Source organism: Lepus europaeus, chromosome 21 (genome assembly GCF_033115175.1).
Source record: "Lepus europaeus isolate LE1 chromosome 21, mLepTim1.pri, whole genome shotgun sequence".
NCBI classification, from domain to species: Eukaryota; Metazoa; Chordata; class Mammalia; order Lagomorpha; family Leporidae; genus Lepus; species Lepus europaeus.
Genome location: NC_084847.1, coordinates 60,154,670 through 60,172,026, shown reverse-complemented (window position 1 = coordinate 60,172,026; position 17,357 = coordinate 60,154,670). Strand labels below are relative to the sequence as shown.

The 17,357-nt window shown below is 53.8% G+C and overlaps 1 protein-coding gene across 3 annotated transcripts in view; it reads right to left on the bottom strand.

Moving 5' to 3' along the window:
• Positions 1-6,533, bottom strand: part of LOC133750580 (zinc finger protein 345-like) — a 74,391-nt gene extending 67,858 nt beyond the window's left edge. For all 3 annotated transcript variants that reach the window (XR_009864716.1, XR_009864717.1, XM_062180154.1), the window contains exons 1-2: positions 6,446-6,533; positions 5,273-5,374 (exon numbers count right to left, since the gene is read on the bottom strand). The gene's annotated coding sequence lies outside the window, so the exon portion shown is untranslated. The remainder of the gene's footprint in view (positions 1-5,272; positions 5,375-6,445) is intronic.
• Between the last annotated feature and the right edge of the window lie 10,824 nt (positions 6,534-17,357).

The following is a 17,357-nucleotide window of genomic DNA, read 5'->3' as shown; positions in this document are numbered from 1 at the left end:
AGGTGAGTAACGGGAAAGGAGGAAACTTCAGAGGGCCACGGCTCAGAAAGCAACAGACTGAACAGCAACAGGATGCAGAGTCAAGGCCTCATCAAAGAATGTGCCCACCTGCAGGTCACAGGTCACCGACAACCCCTGCACCCAGGATCTCCTGACTGCAGAACTGCCCTGAGACGATGCACCTGGTGGTCCCCACTGCCTCACAGAAATGCTCGCTGCCGGCGCTGCGGCTCACTAGGCTAATCCTCCGCCTTGCGGCGCCGGCACACCGGGTTCTAGTCCCGGTCGGGGCACCAACCCTGTCCTGGTTGCCCCTCTTCCAGGCCAGCTCTCTGCTGTGGCCAGGGAGTGCAGTGGAGGATGGCCCAGGTCCTTGGGCCCTGCACCCCATGGGAGACCAGGAGAAGCACCTGGCTCCTGCCATCGGATCAGCGTGGTGCGCCGGCCGCAGCGCGCCTACCGCGGCGGCCATTGGAGGGTGAACCAACGGCAAAAGGAAGACCTTTCTCTCTGTCTCTCTCTCACTGTCCACTCTGCCTATGAAAAAGAAAAAAAAATAAAAAAAAAAGAAATGCTCGCTGATTGTCCCATTCATGCTTATCCTTGTAAACTGTGCACAGAGAAGGACGGTAACTCGGCTTTTTAGCTCACAGGTAGGTGGGACCTTAAGGATGATAGCACACATGGGGGAGAAGAATTCCCGTATATGGAGACCGCTGCCCACTCATTTTAGTGTTGTTTCTTGTGAGACAATCACACACCCCCACTCCCACTGCAGAACATATTAGGCAAGGCCAGAAGACTCTGCCCAAGCGAATACCAGTGGGAACAGTTTGTGTCACTTCTACACTTGGTTCACCAGCAAGGTTCCAGCATAGGCCATTCAATCAGCCTGGGGTTGCAAAGATTTAAACACCTTGAACATATACATACTACAGAGGCTGGGGGTTGTTACCGCAGCGCACCCTTATTCACTGCACCAGTTCTCTGAGACACCCAGAATAAGAGGCATCAGTAAGAGAAGACGACTCTCAGAGAGAGAAGGCACTGAAGTTTACCAGGTGGGCCCTCAGACTTTGCAACACTGGGTGACTAACTAGACAGGCAGAAGAAAGTTAATGTGGAGTCCCCGGGTCACATCAACTGCAAAAAACCGGAAAACCACCTGGACTGCTTGATTTATAATTGGGATTAGGAAGGCATTTGAAGGTCACCATCCAGAAGCCAAGTAAAATTCAAGAAATCGGAATACGTAACTATCAAACTTCTCATAACAGAAACTAACACAAAGCAAAGTCAAACAAAGATAACAAGAGACGTCACAGAAAGCTCACCTTTCTAGTAACAGAAATCACCAGATATTCGTAAGAGAAAACATGGGCAGCATCAGCATGCCAACAGAAAAATGAAATTCTCCAGAAACCAAGTCTTTACAAGTATGAACATATTCAAAGTGTCCAGAAGATGAGGAATGCAAGTTAAAGCTACACTGCAACCCATCCTTTCCCCTGACAGACTGAAGGTCAGACAAGACCTCGCTTGGCAAAGCAACAGGCTCACCCCTCACTGGACCAATCCACCACAACTGCTCTTCCACAAACAACCGAACTGCTACCTGATTGCAGGAGCGTCCTTTAAAACAAACAAAAAGATCTGTTTCTTTGAAAGGCAGAGTTACAGACAGAAGAAGAGACAGAGACAGAGATCTTCCACCCACTGGTTCATTCCCCAAATGGCCACAATGGCCTAGGCCAGGCCGAAACCACGAGCTTCCTTTGGGTCTCTCTTACGGGTGGCAGGGCCCCAAGCACTTGGGCGTGGCTGCTTTCCCGGACCCATTAACACATTAACACAGAAGTGGAGCAGCTGGGACTCAAGCCTGCACCCACATGGGATGCTGGCACTGTAGGCGGTGGCTTTACCCACTGCGCCACACCAGGCCTGTATTCTTAAATGGATTTCCTGCTTCAGAACTTTCCTTGAGAGAAACCCCAAGTATAAAAAAGCCTGGAAGGGGCCGGCGCTGTGGCACAGCGTGTTAAAACCCTGGCCTGAGGTGGATAGAAGACCTCTCTCTCTCTCTCTGCCTCTCTAACTCTGCCTTTCAAATAAATAAATCTTTTAAAAAATTAATGTTACTAAGAAGAAATCTTAAGAATTTTAAGGATTGTTCAAAGAAATTACAGAGACAAAGGAAGAAACATTATATTGTCACTACAGTTAACCTTACAGAAAAATATTTACGCAGCATTAACCATGGTCCTATTAATGCAGACATCCCACACAGGACTTCGTATTGGCAACTTCCTCCTTTTATATACCTAAATTCCATAGAACGTGTGCATCCTGTAACCTCACATTTTCACCCACAACTGCATGGGGAAAAGGTAAGTAATGTTTTAACTGTAGCATCCTTTTTCTTTAATAGTTCCAATAATAGGCCAGCGCCGTGGCCCAACAGGCTAATCCTCCACCTAGCGGCGCCGGCACACCGGGTTCTAGTCCCGGTCGGGGCGCCGGATTCTGTCCCGGTTGCCCCTCTTCCAGGCCAGCTCTCTGCTGTGGCCAGGGAGTGCAGTGGAGGATGGCCCAAGTGCTTGGGCCCTGCACCCCATGGGAGACCAGGAGAAGCACCTGGCTCCTGCCTTGGGATCAGCGTGGTGCGCCAGCCGCAGCGCGCTACCGCGGTGGCCATTGGAGGGTGAACCAACGGCAAAAAGGAAGACCTTTCTCTCTGTCTCTCTCTCTCACTGTCCACTCTGCCTGTCAAAAAAAAAAAAAAATAGTTCCAAATAATACAACTGCTTCTACCCTTCACCCAACAATAACCTTTGGCTTTGCTTTTTGACCTGCATGAGCCAACAGGATATCAGTAATCGAGATACGTGGTTTGCCTTCACGGAATACCATTATTTTGTGAAGATGAGAGCTGGCCTGGTGGAGACACAGGGCCTAACCAAGAGCCGGCACAATCACCAGCCATATGAGTGTCGCCATCTGCAAGGAACAGCCTTGTCACGGAAACAAGTGAACCCTTCTTTGTGATCCTAGAAAACACCAGTGCAGGACACCCAGCTAAGCACACCCCATGATGCTGTCTCAGAATTAAAAATAAGGTGCAGGCACGTGGCAGTTCAGTCACCAGTTGGGACACCTACATCCCATACAGGCGTGCCTGGATTCGAATGCTGGTCCACTCCCAATCCCAGCTTTTTACTAACACACCATGGGAGCAGCAGGGAATGGCTCAGGCACATGATCCCTGCTACCCACATGCGAGACTTGGGCTGAGTTCTCAGCTTCTGGCTTCAGCCTGCTCAGCCCCTGCCACTGCAGGGATTTTCGGAATGAACCAGTAGATGGGAGGTCTCTCTCCCTAGCACGTCTCTGCCACCCAAAGAATTTTTTTCAAAATTCACAAAATGCCTTTTAGCCCAGTAAGCTTTTTGTTGATATGTCAGGCTGAGACACTTTGATAAGTAAGGGGAAAAGAATCGAACTTCATGTCAAATCAATCATTGTAGCCTCAACACCAAATGTAGTTTCAAAAAGTGGAATAAAGGTCAACCAGATGAGTCTCCTGCTGGCACTAAGCTGTGTGAGTCACACAAAGAAACTGCGGAGAGATCCTAAGACTGTTGAAATGTTTCCGTCCATGCGGGCATTGGATTGTGCACTTTCATAATGAACTTGCCGCGACTGAAGTGTGACTCACCCTAGTTCTCCCATTCCAAATAGTGGAAAATAAGCTCACGGTAACTGGCTGCAACACGTATGACTTTGGAGAACGGACAACCGCCATCAAGAGGGGAAATGTGTATTATAAACCCCTCTGGCTCCTACACTCCATGGCAAGTGCTGGCAGGGGGAGAGGGGGATGGCAGGCAGTCTTTAAACCAGGGTGAACCAACGGCAAAAGGAAGACCTTTCTCTCTGTCTCTCTCTCACTGTCCACTCTGCCTGTCAAAAATAAAAAAAATAAATAAACCAGGTTTGCTCAATGTTAACTGCAGCTGCTGAAACTGAAGTCGGAAACAGCACGAGTTTCTGAATGCATTGTGGCAAAGCAGAACCCACTAGTGGAAAAGCCAGGGTGGTGGACATCTACACATCAGATGACCCCAGGAAACCCACTTGTTCCCTGAAACTCAGCTGGCTTCTGACCCCGCAGAAAACCTCCAGCAACCATTCATAAGCTATCAGGGAGAACCATGAGGACAGACGCCAACATTAGCCCATCTCTAAACCCTACTGTGGGTGACAGACGAGGATTGAGAGGGCTTGGGTTCCGGAAACAGGGAAGGCAGAAAGTAGAGCAAGTGTGTACACAGGGGCTCCGAGAGGCGACAGGTTACCCTCTGTTGCAGTCAACACCATTTTTTTTTTTTTTTTTTTGACAGGCAGAGTGGACAGTGAGAGAGAGACAGAGAGAAAGGTCTTCCTTTGCTGTTGGTTCACCCTCCAATGGCCGCCGCGGTAGCGCGCTGCGGCCGGCGCACCGCGCTGTTCCGATGGCAGGAGCCAGGTGCTTCTCCTGGTCTCCCATGGGGTGCAGAGCCCAAGCACTTGGGCCATCCTCCACTGCACTCCCTGGCCACAGCAGAGAGCTGGCCTGGAAGAGGGGCAACCGGGACAGAATCCGGTGCCCCGACCGGGACTAGAACCCGGTGTGCCGGCGCCGCAAGGCGGAGGATTAGCCTATTGAGCCACGGCGCCGGCCAGCAGTCAACACCTTTAAGACCCCGCTAGTAACAGTCCCCGGCGCTTGCATACCCTTCTAAATCCATTCACTCATGTCTCCTTAAAAAAAAAAAAAAAAAAAAAAAAAAATTCTATTTGAGAGACAGTTACAGACAGAGAGGGAGAGGTCTTCCAACCACTGCTTCGCTCCCCAAATGGCTGCAATGGCTGGAGCTGGGCTGATCCGAAGCCAGGAGCCAGAAGCTTCTTCCAGGTCTTCCAGGTGGGTGCAGGGGCCCAAGGACTTGGGCCATCTGCTGCTGCTTTCCTAGGCCACAGCAGAGAGCTGGATCAGAAGAGGAGCATCCGGGACTCGAACCAGCACCCATATGGGATGCCAGCACTGCAGCCGCAGCTTAACCTACTACACCACAATGTGGCCCCCACACCTTTCTTCTGATCGTGCACCAAAATTCCAGTGTCACCAGGTCTATGGCAGTTCGTGGAGGCAGCAGGAGAACATCACTCAGTCCTCGATCCTGCTGGCAATACGTCAGTCACTGCTCGGCCCGTGCAAAGCTCCGATCCCTACCTCTGTGGGACTTCTCAGCGCTGCTCTGCAGTGCGGCAAAAGCGTGGGAAGCAAACGGGGCCGCCATCCACGCCCCAAGTCTCCCGGTGGAGCTCATTGTCCCTGGGAGCAAGGAGAGGACAGACGTCACGTGAGGACCACAGAACCCGCACACCGGACGGCCCCTCACTGAGGCTCAGTCTGCACACACTCCAGTGACTCCTCTGGGAACCGCACGCGTCACAGACGGCCGGACTGACTGACGTCACACAGGTCAGGGCCAGGACGCCAGCGCTGGAGCAGAGGTGCGCCCACGCCACTCCCAGCGTCTGATCGCGCGCAGCCATCACCGCTTTCTGGAAAAGACCGTCTGGGCGCGGAGCTCCAGGAACCACCGTCTGTCCACCCGCAGGCACGCCCGGGTGTCTGGCAGCGCAGGTCTCCTGACCCCGCCCCCGCCCTCCGCACGGCCCCGCCCCCCGCCCTCCGCACGGCCCCGACGCCCCTCAACGCCCCCGCCCTCCACACGGCCCCGCCCCCGGCCCCCCTCCCCGCCCCCGGCCCTCTGCACGGCCCCGGACGCCCCTCAACGCCCCCGCCCTCCGCACGGCCCCGGCCCTCAGCACCGCCCGGACGCCCCTCCCCGCCCCGGCCCTCCGCACGGCCCCGGCCGCCCCCTCCCCGGCTCCGGCCCTCAGCACGGCCCTGGACGCCCCTCCCCGCCCCGGCCCTCCGCACGGCTCCGGCCCTCAGCACGGCCCCGGACGCCCCCTCCCCGCCCCCGGCCCTCCACACGGCCCCGCCCCCGGACGCCCCCTCCCCGCCCCCGGCCCTCAGCACGGCCCCGGACGCCCCTCCCCGCCCCGGCCCTCCGCACGGCCCCGGCCCTCAGCACGGCCCCGGATGCCCCTCAACGCCCCCGCCCTCAGCACGGCCCCGGACGCCCCCTCCCCGCCCCCGGCCCTCCGCACGGCCCCGCCCCGGCCCTCAGCACGGCCCCGGACGCCCCTCTCCGCCCCCGGCCCTCAGCACCGCCCAGGTCGCCTATCCCCCTTCCCCGGCACCCAGCATCCCCACTACGAGGGTCGCCTCCTGGAGGGGTCCCCGTCGGGGCCGCGCCGCGCCTCACAGCCCATTCTGTTCCCATCCCGGGGGGCGCCAGGGCCGCGGAACCCCGCTCGCCGCCTCACCCACCTGCGGCGATGCGGCTCAGCCCGAGTCCAGTGGCTCGGGAAGACAGCGGCGACACACAGAGCTTCTGGACACATGCGCAGAAGGGACCAAGGCGCCTTCCTGTCGTCGCGCGGTGATGACGTCACGGTAGCCATGCCTACATTTCCCACAAGCCCCTGCGTCCCGCCTACCCGCGAAAGGAGCCGCCCGGTCTGTGCCACGTGACGTCCGTGTGGACGCCGATTTTGGACTGTGCGCGGAGCACGTGATAACCGAAGCCAGATTTGAGATTTGATTTTTACTTCTGGTGATTCTGTTGCGTTTACAGAACCCACGTCTGCTTCCTACAGGTGCTGCCTAACGCGTGGGGAAATCACGCATTTACTTTAAATTTTAGAGTTTAGGAAACTAAAAATAACCCAAAAAATAAAAACTAACAAAACTTAGGAAACTAATACTCTTAAAAACTCACTTCGGGGCTGGCGCTGTGGTAGCCGGTAAAGCCGCCACCTGCACTGCCGGCATCCAAGTGGGTGCTGGTTCGAGCCCCGGCTGCTCCACTTCTGATCCCGCTCCCTGCGGTGGCCTGGGAAAGCAGTGGAAGATGGCCTGCACCCACGTGGGAGACCCGGAAGAAGCTCCTGGCGCCTGGCTTTGGATCAGCGCAGCCCCGGCCACTGTGGCCATCTGGGGAGTGAACCAGCAGATGGAAGACCCCCCTCCCCCATAACTCTGCCTTTCAAATAAAGTAAATCTTTAAAAAGGAAAAACCTTCGAAGTGAAAAATGTTTGATTTTTTTTTTAAGATTTATGTATTTATTTGAAAGGCAGATTAGAGAGAGGGGCAGAGAGATCTTCCATCTGCCGATTTATTCCTCACATGGCCGCGACTGCCAGGGCTTAATCGCAACACTAGCCCTTTGATCTCCTCTATTAAATAACTTGTATGGGGCTGGTGTGGAGTAGTGGGCAAGGCTGGCCTCCCATATGCGTGCCGGTTCCTGTTCCAGCTGCTCCAGTCCAGCTCCCTGGTAAAACAGGGGAAGATGGCCCAAGTGTTTGGGCCTTTGCCACTCACATGGGAGACCCAGATGGAGCCCTTGGCTTTGGCCTGACCCAGTGCTGGCCATTGGGGCCATCTGGGGAGTGAACCAGCAGATGGAAGGTATCTCTCTCTCTCTTTCAAAATAAATGTTTATTTTTTTAAAACTTGTGATCCATCCCTGGATCATACTACGTGCTTGGGAGAACTAATCTAGTGTATGTACCAGAATAAAAAGCTGTGGCCTAGGGCAAGTGCATTCTAAGTTGTGCAAGTTGAAAGTTTCTGCTGTCTGGTGGTCGCTTACCTAGAAACTCCTGAAGTCCATCTCTCTGTCTATCTATCAAACCCTTATTTACTTCCTGGGACCTGAACTGGAACCTCATCCTCCCTTTGGTGGTTGTGTTAGTGGAGTTGAGTGGAACCGGTTCTTGTCTTTGCTCCAGAATTCCGACATGAGACAGGAGTGGTCAGCAAGGTAGCAAGGGTTAACAGGGTGGGACATCCATCAAAACAGCTGGGCACCTCTCACACGGAATCTGAGACTGGAGTTTTAAGGGCATGGGGGCGTTATTCTGGCTGCTTCTCCTCTCCTCCTCCTTCCTCTGGACAATTTGCTGAATATGGATCGGTACATCCCTCCCATGGTTTCACTGCTCAGTGCTGTCACACTGGGCGGCCCACCTGGCAGAGGAGGGTCCCCTGGGGTGCCTCCCTGGGAGAAGGCTGTGAAGGTTTTACTGCCCAAGGCTATCAGGCGAGGAGAGTCCTTTGGGGAGCCTCCTTAGGGAAGGCTGGGACTGCAAAGTTATTGGGGTACAGGCAGGGCTTTGCAGTGTAAAATACTGGGCTGCTTCTAAGGTGAGCTTCCAAGGCTGCTACACTCCTTTCTGAAGAAACTTATTTTTCTCAGGCCTCTCACACAAACAGGATAATTTCCAACTTCCTCCCTAGCAATTTTTGCAACAAACTAGGTAATCAAGTCAATGAAAGAATTTCACACTTGGGGCATGGTGGGCTGAGGTTCCACCTGCGGTGCGGCATCCCATGTGGGCACCGGTTTGTGTCCAATCCAGCTACACCTCTTCCAATTCAGCTCTCTGCTATGGCCTGGGAAAGCAGTGGAAGATGGCAAGTGCTTGGGCCCCTGCACACGCATGGGAGACCTGGGGGATGCTCCTGGCTCCAGGATCAGCCTGGCTCCAGCTGTTGTAGCCATTTGGGGAGTGGGCCAGCAGATGGAAGGCCTATCTTTCTCTTTCTCTCTCTGTGTAACTCCACTTCTCCAGCTCCCTGGTAAAACAGGGGAAGATGGCCAAAGTGTTTGGGCCTTACAAAAAGACTTACAAATAAGATTAATGTCACCTTTCCCCACAATTCTAAGGACCTGCCCTCTGTGTTAATCATTATCTCACACACTGATATCCATACCTGCATGTGAATATAGACTGTATCATATAGAAGGCTCATCACATTTTATGTGGATTTGAATTAGGAATATTAACATAAAATGTCACATACAAATTTGAAATTATTCATTATTCACGTTGAAAATTATCATGAATCATGTATCTTTCTTAAACAGATTTACTGATACAAGTATTTATTGCTATTCACTGGTAGAAATATTTACTGATACAAATACAATTTTCTTACTATGCAATTAATCTTTTTTTTTTTTTTTTGACAGGCAGAGTGGACAGTGAGAGAGAGACAGAGAGAAAGGTCTTCCTTTCGCCGTTGGTTCACCCTCCAATGGCCGCCGCGGTAGGCACGCTGCGGCCGGCGCACCGCGCTGATCCGATGGCAGGAGCCAGGTGCTTCTCCTGGTCTCCCAGGGGGTGCAGGGCCCAAAGACTTGGGCCATCCTCCACTGCACTCCCTGGCCACAGCAGAGAGCTGGCCTGGAAGAGGGGCAACCGGGACAGGATCGGTGCCCCGACCGGGACTAGAACCTGGTGTGCCGGCGCCGCAAGGCGGAGGATTAGCCTAGTGAGCCGCGGCGCCGGCTACTATGCAATTAATCTTTTAAAAATCCACAACTCAAACATGTGCAATAATCACCAAGAAGCACTTTTTTTAAAGATTTTATTTATTATTTATTTGAGAGGTAGAGTTACAGACAGAGAGAGGGAGAGACAGAGAGAAAGGTCTTCCATCTGCTGGTTCACTCCCCAAATGGCTGTGTCGGCCAGAGCTGGGCCGATCCGAAGCCAGGAGCCAGGAGCTTCCTCTGGGTCTTCCCATGCGGGTGCAGGGACCCAAGGACTTGGGCCATCCTCCACTGCTTTCCCAGGCCATTAGCAGGGAGCTGGGTCAGAAGTAGAGAGGCTGGACTCAAACTGACACCCAAATGGGATGACGGCAAGGCCTCAGGTGTGAAGCAGTCTCTGGGTCCCTCCCCTGGAGCCTGGGGCCGCAGTGCCCGGGCTCTGACCCCGTGCAGCCTGGGGCCGCAGTGCCCCGGGTCTGACCCCGTGCAGCCTGGGCCGCAGTGCCCGGGCGCTGACCCCGAGCAGCCTGGGACCGCAGTGCCCAGGTGCTGGCAAACCAAAGGCAGCACCCAGGCACATTCCTGAGGCCTGGCTCTGTCTTGGCACAGCCTGACATGAATGGCTGTCTTGACTTCACGGTCCCCAGCTATTCTGTGTGTGTGTCTGCTTGTTTGTGTGCCTGTGAGTAATTCCTTATAAAATACATTTCAGTAAAAACGTGAGTGAAGTGAAATGCAAGAGTAAATAGTCATAAAATTCAGGTAAATAAGAAAGTCAAATATAGGAAGAAATGACTCACGGTAATGGTGGCAACACCGAGGAGGCAGCCCGAGGGGGTATGTGGAAAAGCTGGTAGTGAGAGGCCACGCCTGGGGCAGGGTTCCAGCGCACCTGCAGGCTCTGGGCCCAGGGAGAAGCCAGGTGCTGTGGGGGGCTGATGTGCTGACTCAAATCCACAGCAGCTGCTCCCAAGCTCTTGAGCTGTGTGGCCTCGTCCACTGAGACGTCCTCCCCTCTCTGGCCACCCCTGTGCTCCCAGAGACTAGCATGTGAGCAGGCGAGGGGGTGCAGATGGAACAGCGTGCGAGCTCAGAGCTGGCCAGGCATGGGGGCACTAAGTGCGCTGTTGGGCCATCCTGTCCACTGTGGCTCTGACTGAGCTGCTTGGTGGCTGGTGACATAGCCTGCCTGTGGACAGTCGGGTGAAGAAGGTTCTCTGGAGGGCGTGGGCAGCCTGCAGGGTTCAGAGGCTCAGGGAGAGGCTATGGTCACTCCGTGGAGGCTGCCCCTCCCTGCATCCAAGTTCCTGGAGAGGTCTTGAGATGGCCCTGCTCGGATCACAGGTACAGCCTCCTCCCCTTGGCTGGGGGGCTGAGACCCAGTGACTCCGTTCAGCAGCCTGCGGGGGTGGGGAGGGGAGGGCTGTCCCTGGAAAACAGGCTGGGCAGAGGGGCTGTCATTGAACCTGCGTCCTGCTGGGCAGTCTGGGTGGTGCCAGACCACCTGTGTTTGCATTTACTGCTTTGACCTGGACCCAAGAGGGGACTGCTTGCCTGCTCATCAGAATCGCAGGGCACTGACACACGGGGTCTCCAGGACCTCGGCAGGAGGCTCTGAGCGCCAGTGTCTCAAATGAGCTTCCCACAGAAAACGCTGACTGTCCTTGGCCACGCTGGGCCACGACTTGCTGCAGGAGGCGGCCGTCAGGCCCCAGGCCCGGTGGGGCAGCTCCACACTGATTGTTCATCCACTGGGCCTGCTGACATCCCAGATCCGCTTTCCAGCGCCCCCAGCTCTTCCTCCCTGACGCTGCCGCCAATCTCGTGGTTCCTGCTGTCAGAGAAGCACCTTCTCCCCCCATTTTCTGTGCCTTCAGCCTTAGTCCTGCAGAGCTTTCTAGGACAGACTGCAAAGGACAGCACACATGCCGGCAGCCCGAGGGGCACTTGTTTGTCGAGTCATGAGCCTCAGTGATGTCACGTCTTCGCCTCCCGTCTGGGATTTGATGAGCACTCCAGCGAGGGGAATTGCTGGATGTTTGCACAATGACGCCTGGGTGTCACCCCACCCTGTGCACAGCTGAGAGCCCTGGGCTGTGTCTGACTCTTGTTGGCCCAAATCAGGGACATAGCTGGTGAGAGAGATGCACACGGGGTCTGCTTGCTGGGACTCGATGCCTCCATGACAACACCGGCCCAAGAGACAAGAGGGAAGCTCACGTTCCACCTCGGAGTGTGGGTGTGTGCATGTGCGGGTGCAGGATGGGAACAGCCCACACAGCCGCCTCTCCATCCAGAAGAGAAATGTGATCAGGTGAGGCAAGATCACACCTACTTCTCAGACGCCTTCATCACCAACACTACTGAGGAATGGCAATGTCATCTGTAGCAGCCCACCTGCACATCCTACGGCACGACAACGGCTCAGTCTGTGCATGTTACCTGTAGCAGCCCGCCTGCACATCCTACGGCACCACACTGACATAATCTGTGCCGGTTACCTGTGACAGCCACCTGCACGTCCTACAGTGTGACACTGACATAATCTGTGCCCGTTACCTGTAACAGCCACCTGCACGTCCTACAGCACCACACTGACATAATCTGTGCCCGTTACCTGTAACAGCCACCTGCACATCCTACAGCACCACACTGACATAATCTGTGATGTTACCTGTGACAGCCACCTGCACGTCCTACAGTGTGACACTGACATAATCTGTGGCTGTTACCTGTGACAGCCCCCTGCAATCCTACAGCACCACACTGACATAATCTGTGCCCGTTACCTGTGACAGCCACCTGCACATCCTACAGCACCACACTGACATAATCTGTGCCCGTTACCTGTGACAGCCACCTGCACGTCCTACAGTGTGACACTGACATAATCTGTGCCTGTTACCTGTGACAGCCCCCTGCAATCCTACAGCACCACACTGACATAATCTGTGCCCATTACCTGTGACAGCCACCTGCACATCCTACAGCACCACACTGAATAATCTGTGCCCGTTACCTGTAACAGCCACCTGCACATCCTACAGCACCACACTGAGTTAATCTGTGCCTGTTACCTGTGACAGCCCACCTGCACATCCTACAGCACCACACTGACATAATCTGTGATGTTACCTGTGACAGCCACCTGCACGTCCTACAGTGTGACACTGACATAATCTGTGATGTTACCTGTGACAGCCACCTGCACGTCCTACAGTGTGACACTGACATCATCTGTGATGTTACCTGTGACAGCCACCTGCACGTCCTACAGCACCACACTGACATAATCTGTGCCCGTTACCTGTGACAGCCACCTGCACGTCCTACAGTGTGACACTGACATAATCTGTGATGTTACCTGTGACAGCCACCTGCACGTCCTACAGTGTGACACTGACATAATCTGTGCCTGTTACCTGTGACAGCCCCCTGCAATCCTACAGCACCACACTGACATAATCTGTGCCTGTTACCTGTGACAGCCCCCTGCAATCCTACAGCACCACACTGACATAATCTGTGCCCGTTACCTGTGACAGCCACCTGCATGTCCTACAGTGTGACACTGACATAATCTGTGCCTGTTACCTGTGACAGCCCCCTGCAATCCTACAGCACCACACTGACATAATCTGTGCCCGTTACCTGTAACAGCCACCTGCACATCCTACAGCACCACACTGACATAATCTGTGCATGTTACCTGGGACAGCCACCTGCACATCCTACAGTGTGACACTGACATAATCTGTGCCCATTACCTGTGACAGCCACCTGCACATCCTACAGCACCACACTGAATAATCTGTGCCCGTTACCTGTAACAGCCACCTGCACATCCTACAGCACCACACTGACATAATCTGTGATGTTACCTATGACAGCCACCTGCACACCCTACAGTGTGACACTGACATAATCTGTGATGTTACCTGTGACAGCCACCTGCACATCCTACAGCACCACACTGAGTTAATCTGTGCCTGTTACCTGTGACAGCCCACCTGCACATCCTACAGCACCACACTGACATAATCTGTGATGTTACCTGTGACAGCCACCTGCATGTCCTACAGTGTGACACTGACATAATCTGTGCCCGTTACCTGTGACAGCCCACCAGCACATCCTACAGCACCACACTGACATAATCTGTGATGTTACCTGTGACAGCCACCTGCACGTCCTACAACACCACACTGACATAATCTGTGCCCGTTACCTGTGACAGCCACCTGCACACCCTACAGCACCACACTGAGTTAATCTGTGCCTGTTACCTGTGACAGCCCACCAGCACATCCTACAGCACCACACTGACATAATCTGTGATGTTACCTGTGACAGCCACCTGCACGTCCTACAACACCACACTGACATAATCTGTGCCCGTTACCTGTGACAGCCACCTGCACACCCTACAGCACCACACTGAGTTAATCTGTGCCTGTTACCTGTGACAGCCCACCTGCACATCCTACAGCACCACACTGACATAATCTGTGATGTTACCTGTGACAGCCACCTGCATGTCCTACAGTGTGACACTGACATAATCTGTGCCCGTTACCTGTGACAGCCCACCAGCACATCCTACAGCACCACACTGACATAATCTGTGATGTTACCTGTGACAGCCACCTGCACGTCCTACAGCACCACACTGACATAATCTGTGATGTTACCTGTGACAGCCACCTGCACGTCCTACAGCACCACACTGACATAATCTGTGCCCGTTACCTGTGACAGCCACCTGCACGTCCTACAACACCACACTGACATAATCTGTGCCCGTTACCTGTGACAGCCACCTGCACACCCTACAGCACCACACTGACATAATCTGTGCATGTTACCTGTACCAGCCACCTGCATGTCCTACAGTGTGACACTGACATAATCTGTGCAAACCACTTGGTGTGGATGGTGCAAAGACTGCAGGCTGCCACGAAGAGGCACACGAAGCCAGCTCCACGAAGGGGTGCATGGTTAGGCATGCAAGCTGGCTCCGTGAAGGGGTATGCGGTCAGCCACATGTAAGCTGGCTCTGTGAAGGTGTGTGTGGTTAGGGATGCACAAGCCGGCTCCGTGAAGGGATGTGCAGTCAGGCACATGCAAGCCGGCTCCTGTTCTTCCCTGAGCCTGGAGCCAGCGCAGGAATCTGTCAGAGAACATCAAGTAGGGACCGTGCTCCCCTGGGTAACTCCATCCACCCCAGCCTGGGAAAGGTGAGCAGTGACGATGATGGAGGGGACAGAACCCACTCCCCAAGGCCACCCGGGCTTTGCCTGGTGGCCAGAGACAGCACAGCAGGTGCTCAAGAAAGAACTGTGGAGTTTGTCGCCCCCAGCTGGAGGCCCAGTGAGGGATCAGACACATCTTGGAAAGAGAATTGCTGAAAATGTCAGCCCTCGGACCACGAATACTGACATTTTTATTTTAAGAGGCAGCATTTGGCCGGCGCCGTGGCTTAACAGGCTAATCCTCCGCCTTGCGGCGCCGGCACACTGGATTCTAGTCCCGGTTGGGGTGCTGGATTCTATCCCGGTTGCCCCTCTTCCAGGCCAGCTCTCTGCTATGGCCCAGGAAGGCAGTGGAGGATGGCCCAAGTCCTTGGGCCCTGCACCTGCATGGGAGACCAGGAGAAGCACCTGGCTCCTGCCTTCGGATCAGTGCGGTACGCCGGCCACAGCAGCCATTGGAGGGTGAACCAACGGCAAAAAGGAAGACCTTTCTCTCTGTCTCTCTCTCTATCAACTCTGCCTGTCAAAATAAATAAATAAATAAATAAATAATTTAAAAATGAAGTTTTTTAAAAAAAAGGCAGCATTGGCACATCTGGGTAAAGAATGTGAAAATGTGATATACTCTTTGTTAGACAGATCGACATGCAACACAGCTTCTCCTGGGAAGCGAGCACTCCCCAGAAGCCAGCATGTTAGCAACATGTAAACATGCACACTTGCTGCCCTGCCGGATCACCAACACAGCCGGCCAGCTAGAAGCATCAACGATGCCCACAAGAGATGCCGGTTTGCTTCCAGACCTTCACAGTCGGGTTGCTGGGGCAGATGGCACAGCAGCCATGCTCACCCTCATTCCTGCTGCACCGGGTGTACCTCCATCACCGTCCTCTGCGGGGCGGGAAGAGAACCATGTTGGCCGCCGTCGTGTCCCAGGAAGCCCCTGGTACAGCCGACTGTGGGAAGCGAGACTCAGGAGGAGACACACGGCCCGTCTCGTCTCTCCAGTCCGCGTGCCAGCCGCCACTCTGAAAGCAGGGCAGTCTCCCTGGTGGGTGAATATGCCTGGCCTCTGTGAACCTCACGCTCACGTAGCACCCCCTGAGATGCTGCTGGGGCAGTTTAGAACTGCTTACTAGACTCCCACTGAAACTGAGGTTACTAGGAGCAAGAGATAATTCTAATGGATTAATGACAATTTGTAAACAGGAAGTAAAGGGTAAAAAAACCTGCTATTGGGGGGCCAACGCCGTGGCTCACTTGGTTAATCCTCCCCCTGCAGCACACATCCCATGGGCACCAGGTTCTAGTCCCAGTTGCTCCTCTTCCAGTCCAGCTCTCTGCTGTGGCCTGGGAGGGCAGTGGAGGATGGCCCAAGTGCTTAGGCACCTGCACCCACATAGGAGACCATGAAGAAGGACGTGGCTCCTGGCTTCGGATCGGCGCAGCGCACTGTCCATAGTGGCCATTTGGGGAGGGAACCAACAGAAGGAAAACCTTTCTCTCTGTCTCTCTCTCTCACTAACTTTGCCTGTCCAAAAAAAAAAAAAAAAAAACACAACCTGCAATTGGAACAGCTTCATTCTCCTGTCTTCTGACATATGTTACAAGTATGTACACGTTGTATGTTGTGTTACATGTGTGTATTTGTATGTTGTGTGTACAGGGTACAAATCCCTAAGAGCTCTGTTTTAACTGACTTACAGATAAACGAGCACTCATATGAATTAAGACTGTTAAAGGAACCCAAATGTCTTGTACATCATGAGACATAAGTCTTTCAGAAATAAACTATTTTAAGTTTGTTGATAAATAAAAGAAGACATATTCAAAACTGTTAGCATACATTTGTGCCTGGGTTTGCTGGCCAGACAGGGTCATACTGATCTCTGGTGTTTAAGATGATAAAAATATAAATTTAATCTAAATATATGTTGAAGTACAACACATTATCTATGTATCTTGTGTAACAATTTAAGTTTAAAAATAACTTTTTGTCTAATATCTCAATCATCAACAAGCTAGTATAATTATTAAAAATAAATTGGGTGAATATAAGTGAGAGAAACATTTCTGAATATAAATTAAACCATTTGGGGGCCGGCGCTGTGACATAGCAGGCATCCCATATGGGCACCGGTTCGAGTCCCCACTGTTCCACTTCTGATCCAGCTCTCTGCTGTGGCCTGGGAAAGCAGTGGAAGATGGCCCAAGTCCTTGGGCCCCTGCACCCGCGTGGGAGACCCTGGTGGAGCTCCCGCTGCCCGCTCCTGGCTCTGGGAGTGAAGCAGCAGACAGAATACATCTCCCATCATCTAGACTCTTCCCCGTGAGGGGTGCTCATAGCACAGGCAGGCCCTCACCTAGGCCCTCACTGCCATCATTGCCACGTCTGCCCGTTGTGGCTCAGAGGGCAGGCGGGGTCTGTCCCGTGCACCGGATGCTTCTAGAATCCACACTCTGCAGGATCAGGAGACCAAGTGTTGCCCTGATGGCCAGAGCAGCCGACCCCAGGGATCCACTGCCGGGTCAGGGGAGCCAGTGTGTAGGGCAGATCTCCACTGTGCTCTTGAGGGGCTGGGCCTGGACAGCTGTCGTTCCAAGAAAATGACCTGTCCCTGGCCTCGGGTTGGCCTGGGCAGAAGG